Here is a 10,483-nt window from a genome sequence, read left to right as displayed (position 1 = left end):
CAGAACAATCAAGCGTACAATTTGTCATTCGAATACGCTCCGACCGGCACGTCGGGAAACAAAGCGTCAACTTATCAGGAGAATAGCAATTACCGTAGCAATGAATTACAATACTAACTCACATATAAAAACCAACCACTTCCAGTGGGAACAAAATAACCTGGGAAGGGGAGGACAAAGACAAAGACAAGACACGACTTACACACAACACCAGACCGGTAGGCCTTGGCTGACTGACCGAGAAGAAGGGGGGAGAAGGGAAAGAGGAAAGGGAAGAAGGGTGGAAGAAGAAGGGGGAGGATGGGGGGAAAAAAATAAAAGGGGGGGGGAGAGAAGGAGAGAAAGATTACAGAGAGGATCTAGATGTAAGTTGGTCACTAGTGGCTAGAAATCTGGATATTGTGTAATGTGCATGAGGGGAGGAACACCAAGCAGCCCATATTTTATGAAATTTAGCGGGATTCTTACGATGTTTGTATACAAGATACTCATAGTTCACCGGGGTATTGACAAGAGCCCTCCATCCCGCTAGTGTGGGTGCCCTGGGGTCCATCCAGCGCAAAGCTATGGCCTTGCGGCCAAGAATACTGACCATGTTTGATCCATTTCCTAAAAGTTTCCTGTTTCTGTCTGTTACTTATGAAGAGTATGCGTTCTGTTCAGGTTTACTGAAGAGAGCATCATCCAATGTTCAATACAATATGTCAGACAACAACCTGGAGAAAAAAGATGTGGTGCCACGGCGTGTTGTTAGTAGAAATACCGGATCACTTCGTGACGCCAGGGCACTGTTATCCTACACACGGTACGAGGTTGGAGACAGCTTCTCCTGGGCCAGACAAGGGGAGTAAAGGAACACACCAACGTCAGGTTACGGATGACTGTCTTTACTGAGCTGAGTGCAGATGGAATTACACAGACAATTGGTTTTAGGTGAGAGAGTTCAGCGTTTTTTTTTTTTTTTGTCACATATGGGGGGAGATTCATCAATTCAAGACCTGTCCTGAGGAAAAGTTGCCCAGTTGTTCATAGCAACCAATCAGATCGCTTTTTTTTTTTTAATCTTTTAAAGGCTTTTTCAAAAATGAAACAAGCGATCTGATTGGTTGCTATGGGCAACTGGTCGACTTTTCCTCTGGACAAGTTTTGATGAATCTGCCTCATAGAGTTTAGTATTCCGGATCTATAAGATTATTTTAGAATCCCTTAAAGGGGTACTCCAAAGACATCATATCCCCCATATCACTGCCATGCCCCCCTCAATGTGGAACACCCCCCCCCCCCCCCGCGATCAGAGTATCCCTTTAAAGATGCAGCATTTTTCATTTTTACACTTTTGTTTTTTCCTCTTCACCATATAATAGCCATAACACTTTCATCAATTTTCCATCTACGGACCCACATAAGGGCTTGTTTTTTGCACCACCAATAGCACTTTGCAATGAGGTCAACAATCTTCTGAGAAACTAGAAAAAAAATTGTGTGGCAAAACCTGCCAATTTGCAACTTTTGGGGGCTTCTGATTCTACGCAGTGCACTTTTTCCGTAAAAATGGCACATTATCTTTATTTTGTAGATCCATATGATTACAATGATACTCAATTTATATAGATGGTCTGACAAAGCGCTGAAGGGGGCGTGAAACGGCTGTGACCTCATGTTTTTATCCAGCATTTGTTATTGTACGCTAACCCTGAAATAAAGAAAGAGTTTTCTATGTTCTTGTTGAGTGCCTCCGGAGCATCTTTTGGTTGTATTCCAATTTATATAGGTTTTGTTTTATTTTACCACTTTAAAAAAATTATAACTTAGAAAATTGAATACAGAAACTGGGGCTCAGAGTGGTGAATATTAGGATAACGTATGTTTATTTCAGTATATAATGTATAAAGTTAGTATACTTGTGAACTGTGAATCACAGGGCCCTTGTGAATCAACAGAAACGCAAACTGGTTGTTCAATGGTTAATACAATAAAATTAAAATCATGGCAAATTAAAAGGGTTATTACAATAAAATATGGCTTTTGAAACACATAAAATAATCCTTTAAATAAGTGTCCACACATCTATAGGAATGAAAGCAATGGTTTAGCGATTTGTAAAGATGCAGTGATTTCTCTGATAGTCTTGGTTCGCTATTTCCACAATTATTTTTGTATCCAGTTGGAATAAATAGTAAATGTCTTGAATAAAGAATGCAGCGATTTGTGCAAAGTTTAGTTAGTGGCAATTGTATCAACTGACTTTAGAATGTAACAAATCTGGATCCTCTATGCAGAGGGCTCGCTGCGGGAGACACAGCCGTCTCCCAATTGTGCAGCGGAAGACCTTTCTTCAGCAGCTAAACATATGTAAAGTTTACTCAAGTAGAAAACAGACATGGTCGCACATCTACAATCTTGCACAATGATTCAATTGCTTCTCAGCATAATTTCAAAAACTAACAGGTTGTTAGTATATACGTTTTGATCAAAAAGTACAAAGCCCACTCGCCACTAGTGTTGCTCGCGAATATTCGCAATTCGAATATTATTCGCGAATATCGCATATTCGTGAATTTGCGAATTTCGCGAATATAGCGCTATATATATTCATAATTACGAATATTCGTTTTTTTTTTTTGGTTTTTTTTCTTCACAGTACACATCACAGTGATCACCCCTCTCTGATTCCAGCTTGTGTGGTGTAAAGAAGGCTGTAATACTACTGTGTTAATTTTCGCATATGCGAAGTTTCGCGTATACTAATTTTGTATATGCAAATTTTCACATATGTTAATTTTCGCATATGCGAAAATAAAACGAGGAGATAACGAATATGCGAATATTCGCGAATATTCGCGAATTCGAATATGGCCTATGCCGCTCAACACTACTCGCCACGTCAAGGCCACCTATTTAGAGTGGGTCCCTAACGTCCCTAGCATAAAATGGCGTAGCACTGGGCGGCGACCACCACCGCCGCGACACCAGTGCCCACAGGGGGAACGACCCAACGTCTCCCAATTGTGCAGCAGAAGACCTTTCTTCAGCAGCTAAACATATGTAAAGTTTACATATGTTTAGCTGCTGAAGAAAGGTCCTAAGGAGGACCTGAAACGTGTCCAGCTTCAACCACAAACAATCCAAGTGCCACATCAACCTTTTCCACAAGAATACAACGGAGAACCGATGCAGTATCCAAGGACTGAGCCCACTGCTGCCGCTGCACATCTGAGACAGCCGAGTCTCTAGCAGCGCACCCTCTGCCCAGGGACTGGGACTCGTCCGGCGATCAGCGCAATCTACAGAAGGTACCCATTCTGACTACACTTTTCATTCTTATTGAACTTAACACTGCCGCTGCACAATTGGGAGACGGCTGTGTCTCCAGCAGCGAGCCCTCTGCATAGAGGATCCAAATTTGTTACATTCTAAAGTCAGTTGATACAATTGCCACTAACTAAACTTTGCACAAATCTCTGCATTCTTTATTCAAGACATTTACTATTTATTCTAACTGGATACAAAAATAATTGTGGAAATAGCGAACCAAGACTATCAGAGAAATCACTGCATTTTTACAAATCGCTAAACCATTGCTTTCATTCCTATAGATGTGTGGACACTTATTTAAAGGATTATTTTATGTGTTTCAAAAGCCGTATTTTATTGTAATAACCCTTTTTATTTGCCATGATTTAAATTTTATTGTATTAACCATTGAACAACCCTTTTGTGTTTCTGTTGATTCACAAGGGCCCTGTGATTCACAGTTCACAAGTATACTAACTTTATACATTATATACTGAAATAAGCATAAGTTATCCTAATATTCACCACTCTGAGCCCCAATTTCTGTATTCTATTGCAAACATAAAGTACCGTATTTTTCGCCGTATAAGACGCACTTTTTCTTCCCCAAAGCTGGGGGGAAAAAGTCGGTGCGTCTTATACGGCGAATACACCCCTATCGCGGCGGTCCCTGCGGCCATCAACGGCCGGGACCCGCGGCTAATACAGGACATCACCGATCGCAGTGAGGCCCTGTATTAACCCTTCAGACGCGGCGATCAAAGCTGACCGCTGCGTCTGAAGGGAAAGTGACACTAACCCGGCTGTTCAGTCGGGCTGTTCGGGACTGCCGCGATTTCACCGACTGAATAGCCGGGTTAGTACTTACAGGACACCGGGAGGGACCTTACCTGCCTCCTCGGTGTCTTCTCCGTTCAGGGATCCCCTGTATGGCCGGCGCTCTCCTTCCTCGTCATCACGTCGTCGCGTACGTGCGTCGGCGTGCGTAACAACGTGATGGCGGCGACGGAGAGCGAGGATACCCGGCCGGCAGCAGAGACATTCCGGAGCGACGGGGACACGGCGACAGCGATGGAGCGACATCCACGGCAGCGGTGACGGATCCGGAGCGGCGGGGACACGTGAGTATTACCTCCTATGCAGTGGTCTTCAATCTACGGCCAACGGCTGTCCGGGCATGCTGGGAGTTGTAGTTTTGCAACATCTGGAGGTCCGCAGGTTGAAGACCACTATTAGGTTAAAAATCTTTATTTTTTTTAGATTTTGCACCTATAAATTGGGTGCGTCTTATACGCCGGTGCGTCCTATAGGGCGAAAAATACGGTAGACATATTGTATATGTGAATCAATATATCATTTATTTGGAATGTCCATTTTCCTTATAAGCAGAGAGCTTCAAATTTTGAAAAATGCTAAATTTTCAATTTTTTTCATCAAATTTTGGATTTTTTTCACCAAGAAATGATGCAAGTATCGACTAAATTTTACCACTAATATAAAGTAGAATATGTCACGAAAAAACAAACTCGGAATCAGAATGAAAGGTAAAAGCATCCCAGAGTTATTAATACTTAAAGTGACAGTGGTCAGATGTGCAAAAAATGGCCGGGTCCTACACTGAAAATTGGCTGGGTCCTTAAGGGGTTAAAGGGGCACTCCGGTGGAAAACCATTTCTTTTTTTCTTTTTTTTTATCAACCGATGCCAGAAACTTATACAGATTTGTAAATTATTTCTATAAAAAAATCGTAATCCTTCCAGTACTTATCAACTGCTGTACGCTCCACAGAAAATTATTTTATTTTTGTATTTCTTTTCTATCTGACCACAGTGCTCTCTGCTGACACCTCTGTCCATGTCTGGAACTGTCCAGAGTAGGAGCAAATGCCCATAGCAAACCTCTCCTGCTCTGGACAGTTCTTGACAAAAAACCGAGGTGTCAGAAGAGAGCACTGTGGTCAGATAGAAAAGAAATCCAAAAATAAAAGACCTTCCTCTGTAGAATACAGCAGCCGATAAGTACTGTAAGGATTAAGATTTTTTAATAGAAGTCATTTACAAATCTGTTTAACATTCTGCCACCAGTTGATTTAAAAAAAACATTGTTTTACACTGGAGTACCCCTTTAAGAGTTACATTCCCATTAAGTGGCACTATAACTGGCACATATAATGAATACAGCAACACAGAAGTATGACAATATTTAACAATATGGGGGGAGATTCATCAAGACCTGTGCTGAGGAAAAGTTGACCAGTTGCCCATAGCAATCAATCAGATTGTTTCTTTCATTTTTGAAAGGCCTTTTCAAAAATGAAAGAAGCGATCTGATTGGTTGCTATGGGCAACTGGTCAACTTTTCCTCAGCACAGGTCTTGATAAATCTTCCCCTTAGACTCTATTTCAGGACCCTTTTCTGCCCACAGGAGCTTCTCCCAGGTCTGTGTTACCTCACACATTACCACACCAGCTTTACACTTCTGGCCATATTTTGGACCCTGCCCTAAATGTCTAGGACTTTAATATTGCCTACTGCCAAAATTAATGGACTCCAGTCAAAGTAACAGGTTCTGTGTGTGACTACCACACCACTGTAATCCAAAAAAGTAGATCCAGAAAATCAATTAATTGAAAAAAATAAATAAAAAAAATACACATACAAACATCCACTGCATGAAACAGTGATGAGCTAAAACATTAAAAACACTGACATCTATTGACAACTAACACTACACCACTAGTACAAAATACTTTGATCAGTAATAATGTTAAAAAACAAACAAAAACAAAACAATGACGTCTACTGCCAATAAATGTGCTTTGATGTGGACCGGACTGTCTGAGGCTTTCAACCCTGATGCCTGTACTAATGGGGCCCATCGGCTTGAATGCTACTTCTCCCCATAACTATGGACTAGCAGTTATATTGACCTTATATATTTGACAATACATGACAACAGTATATATAATAGCTTTGCCACTTTTTTGTGCTACTTACGCTCACCAGGTGCTCTCTCTGGCCACAGGAGACCCCTGTGCACAGTGGACAGGAAACAATAAGCATTAGACACTTTATATTTTTATGGACTAAGTATAAATATACTGGCTATAAGCTAACAGTCCTATCTTAATACTGTATATGACTATTTCCTATACATAAAAGGTAATATATATATACATTACTCACTATTATACATTTGTACTGACTATCTGTACATGGCATTATATAATGGATAAACATTTTCAAGACTAGCCAATAATAGTACCTTTTTGACTAATGACTATTATATACTTAGGTGTCTTGTGTACACCAAATTAGTGCATCTTATGGCAATGAGGTATATAGATATGCTTTTCCTGTTGTGTTCAGGATACCTCCTGTACAACTGCCATGGCTAGAAGAAACATTAGGCACTATAGACAATTGCGTAAACATTTTATATACACTTTATTACAATATGGTCCCAGTGAAACAACTTTACATCAATATTCGGTAGTGCATACATTTGTGTAATGACGGTAAGTAATATATTATGCTCTCATATAAACCATAGTACCGCTCTACAGTTCCAGCCACTAGGAGTTTGTACTAAAGGATCACGGCCGAAGCCGGCACATAAGCTTACATGCCGTATTCGTGCTTACCAGGCTCTGACTTTCACCTGTAGGGGGTTCCACGGATAGTGGCTGTGTGACTAGGCCTTGGTCTCCCTCAGGACACCAGACACTCTCAGGTCTTCACTTGACTGTACCTCAGCTTAGATTGATCTGCTCTAGGTTAGCTTCTCCCTGGTAACCAATAAGTCACCTGGTCACATACACCTTCCTTGGTTACATCGGGCTTTACAACAGTATTTAAAGATACATTAACACATAAATGAAATACATTAACTCTGCCCAAAATCCACAAAGGGTTGGCGGATCCCCCAGGCCGCCCAATAATGGTCCCTCTTTCTATAATCCTAGAGAAACCCTTGACACCATTAGTTAAGACGACTCCTTCTTTTCTGCTAGATACATCCGACGTTCTACAGACATTGACTACAGTCACAGGGGTGACGGAGGGGTTCGGCAATGGGGGTTAACATGCCCCCCCCCCTCACTTTTGCTAACGCATATATTGCACACTTTGAGAATCAATATGTCTATCCTCATGAATTGTACCAGAAACACGCCAGAATATAGTGACGTTACATAGACGATATTGTGTGCATATGGGAGGGGCCACGCTCGTCCCTACAGATGTTTTTTCAGTACCTAAATACGGTCAGGAGTGAAATACAATGTGCACTGACATGCAACGAGAAGAGTGTGAGTTTTTCGGAAACATTATGAATGAAGGATGGCAAGAGAGGCCTAGAGATGGACTTGTACAGGAAACCTACCGACAAAAATAGTTTACTGTATTTTACTAGTGCCCATCCATCCTCTGTTAAAAGATCGACCCTATGCTCCCAATGCCAAAGGGTTTCCAGGATTGTTAAGGACCCCACAACAAGAGACCTTAGATTAAAGGAACTTAATGTTAAGTTTAGAGAAAGAGGGTACCCTGTGAGTGCATTGGCTCCACGTCTCCCAGATAACAGAACCCCGAGATCGCAACAAAAACTAATCCCGTTTGTAAGAACCTATCATCCCTTGAGCTATAGGATAGATAGAATTGTTAAGAGTCACTGGCCTGTCTTGGAAAAATAATTTTCCAATGCCCCGCTAATTTGTAATAAGAGAACACCAAACCTAAAAGATAAATTCATCCGGGCTGACATGGGGAGTAACATCAAAAAAACTCGACAGAGGTAACACAATAAGGTTACCTCTTAGGACATTGCTACAATGTCCTAAGAAATAACACAAAACGTTCCCCATCAGGAGATTCTTCACATGCCAAGCTAGGAATGTAGATTACTTGATAAAATATCCGTGCGGTCTCCTATACGTAGGGGAGACTACCCAGCATGTAGGAGACCGCATAAACCGGCACAAATCTAGCATTCATTTAAAAAATGTACTGTTTCCAATACCCTGTCACTTCCACAATAGACAACATTAGACATGTGCAGAAGAAAAATTTTAGTTTTTTTTGTTTGGTTTTTTAGTTTTTTTATAAAATTTTCGGTTCAGTAATATTTTCAGTTTTGATTTTCAGATACATTCGGTATTCGGGTGTCCAGGTTTAATTTTTTTCCGGATACATTCGGTATTCGGGTGTCCGGTGGGTTAAATTTTTCGGATACATTCGGTATTCGGGTGTCTGGGTTTTGATTTTTTTCGGATACATTCGTATTCGGGTGGGTTTGATTTTTCGTATACATTCGGTATTCGGGTACATTCGGGTAAATCTTTTTTAAGCAGGGGACCATTATCGGGAGTGTGTGCAGGAAAAGAGGGCAGCCGCAGAGATCGGAACATTGGAAGACAGGTAAGATAATATAATTTTATGTGATTTATATTAATACATAATGTAATGTTGAATGAATGAGTAAATGAATGAATGCTGTATGAATGATTGATGTGTTTGATCGATGTGTTTGATTGTCGGGTGATTTATGTATAACATGATGTTATACATAAATCACCCGACAATCAAACGCATCGATCAAACTGTTGCAAAACTACAACACCCACCCAGCATGCGGCTGTCTGGGCATGTGGGAGTTGTAGTTTTGCAACAGCTGAAGGCACACTTTGGCAAACACACGCATTCGCGCAATGCTTTTTAATTCATTTTCAAATTCCGCTCGCTTTTGTCAGAAATGGGTGACTAGGTCAATGACATGCATAGTAATTGCCAAGGGAACATTTTTCATTCATAAAACCACAGACTTAATTGGATAATTGCAGTGTAGAATGTTTGGTGTCCTAAGTGTTCTACACGGCAATTATCCAATTAAGCCTGCAGTTTTATGAATGAAAAATTTTCCCACGGCAATTACTATGCATGTCATTGACCTCAATCACCCGACGATCAAACACATCAATCATTCATGCAGCATTCATTCACTCATTCCTTTACTCATTCATTCAACATTACATTATGTATTAATAAATTATTAATACATAAAGAAATGTTGAATGAATGAGTAAATGAATGAATGAATTAATGCTGTATGAATGATTGATGTGTTTGATCGATGTGTTTGATTGTCGGGTGATTGAGGTCAATGACATGCATAGTAATTGCCGTGGGAACATTTTTCATTCATAAAACCGCAGACTTAAATGGATAATTGCAGTGTAGAATGTTTGGTGTCCTAAGTGTTCTACACTGCAATTATCCAATTAATTAAGTCTGCAGTTTTATGAATGAAAAATGTTCCCACAGCAATTACTATGCATGTCATTGACCTGGTCACCCATTTCTGACAAAAGCCCACGGAATTTGAAAATAAATTAAAAAGCATTGCGCGAATGCGTGTGTTTGCCAAAGTGTGCCTCCAGCTGTTGCAAAACTACAACTCCCAGCATGCCCAGACAGCCGCATGCTGGGTGGGTGTTGTAGTTTTGCAACAGCTGGTGGCACCCTAGTAACAGTAAAACAGTAACTAACAGCCAGAAACAGTGTAGCGCAAGAAACAATAAAAAAATTTGAAAGAATTCTTTACTTTCGTTTTTTTACCGCATGCATTTGGTAAATAATGAATGCATTTGTTTTCGGATAACGAGTGCATTGTTTTTTTTTACCGCATGCATTCGGAGAATAACGAATGCATTCGTTATGTTGCTATTCGTTTTATCGTTGCTATTCGGAAATATTCAAAAAATGTTTTCGTGCAATCGGAACGGCCCGAATGCACAAAAACGGCAAAATTCGGTAAATTTGACATTCGTGCCGAACCGAATTGCACATGTCTGGACGACATTCTATTCTTTTCAGGTAATCGATGAAGTGATCCCACCCAGACATGGGGGTGACATTAAAAAACTTTTGGCTCGCAAAGAAGCCTATTTGATCCATAAGCTGGGTACTCTGGAGCCAAGAGGGTTAAATCGAGAATATGAGCTATCCAGTCTGCTACAATAATATGCTATGCAACCTCGGAATAATATAAAAAACACTACAGGACTAGCACAACATACAGTGATCAGCTGTCATGTAAAAAAAACTCTGACAGGTTTAGTGAATAATATGGATTATCTGGTGACAATGGCGCTTTTGGGGTTGGATACAGGGCCTGGTGCTGAAGATTGTA

Source organism: Hyla sarda, chromosome 2 (assembly GCF_029499605.1).
Source record: "Hyla sarda isolate aHylSar1 chromosome 2, aHylSar1.hap1, whole genome shotgun sequence".
NCBI classification, from domain to species: domain Eukaryota; kingdom Metazoa; phylum Chordata; class Amphibia; order Anura; family Hylidae; genus Hyla; species Hyla sarda.
Note: the sequence above shows the minus strand (reverse complement) of the source record.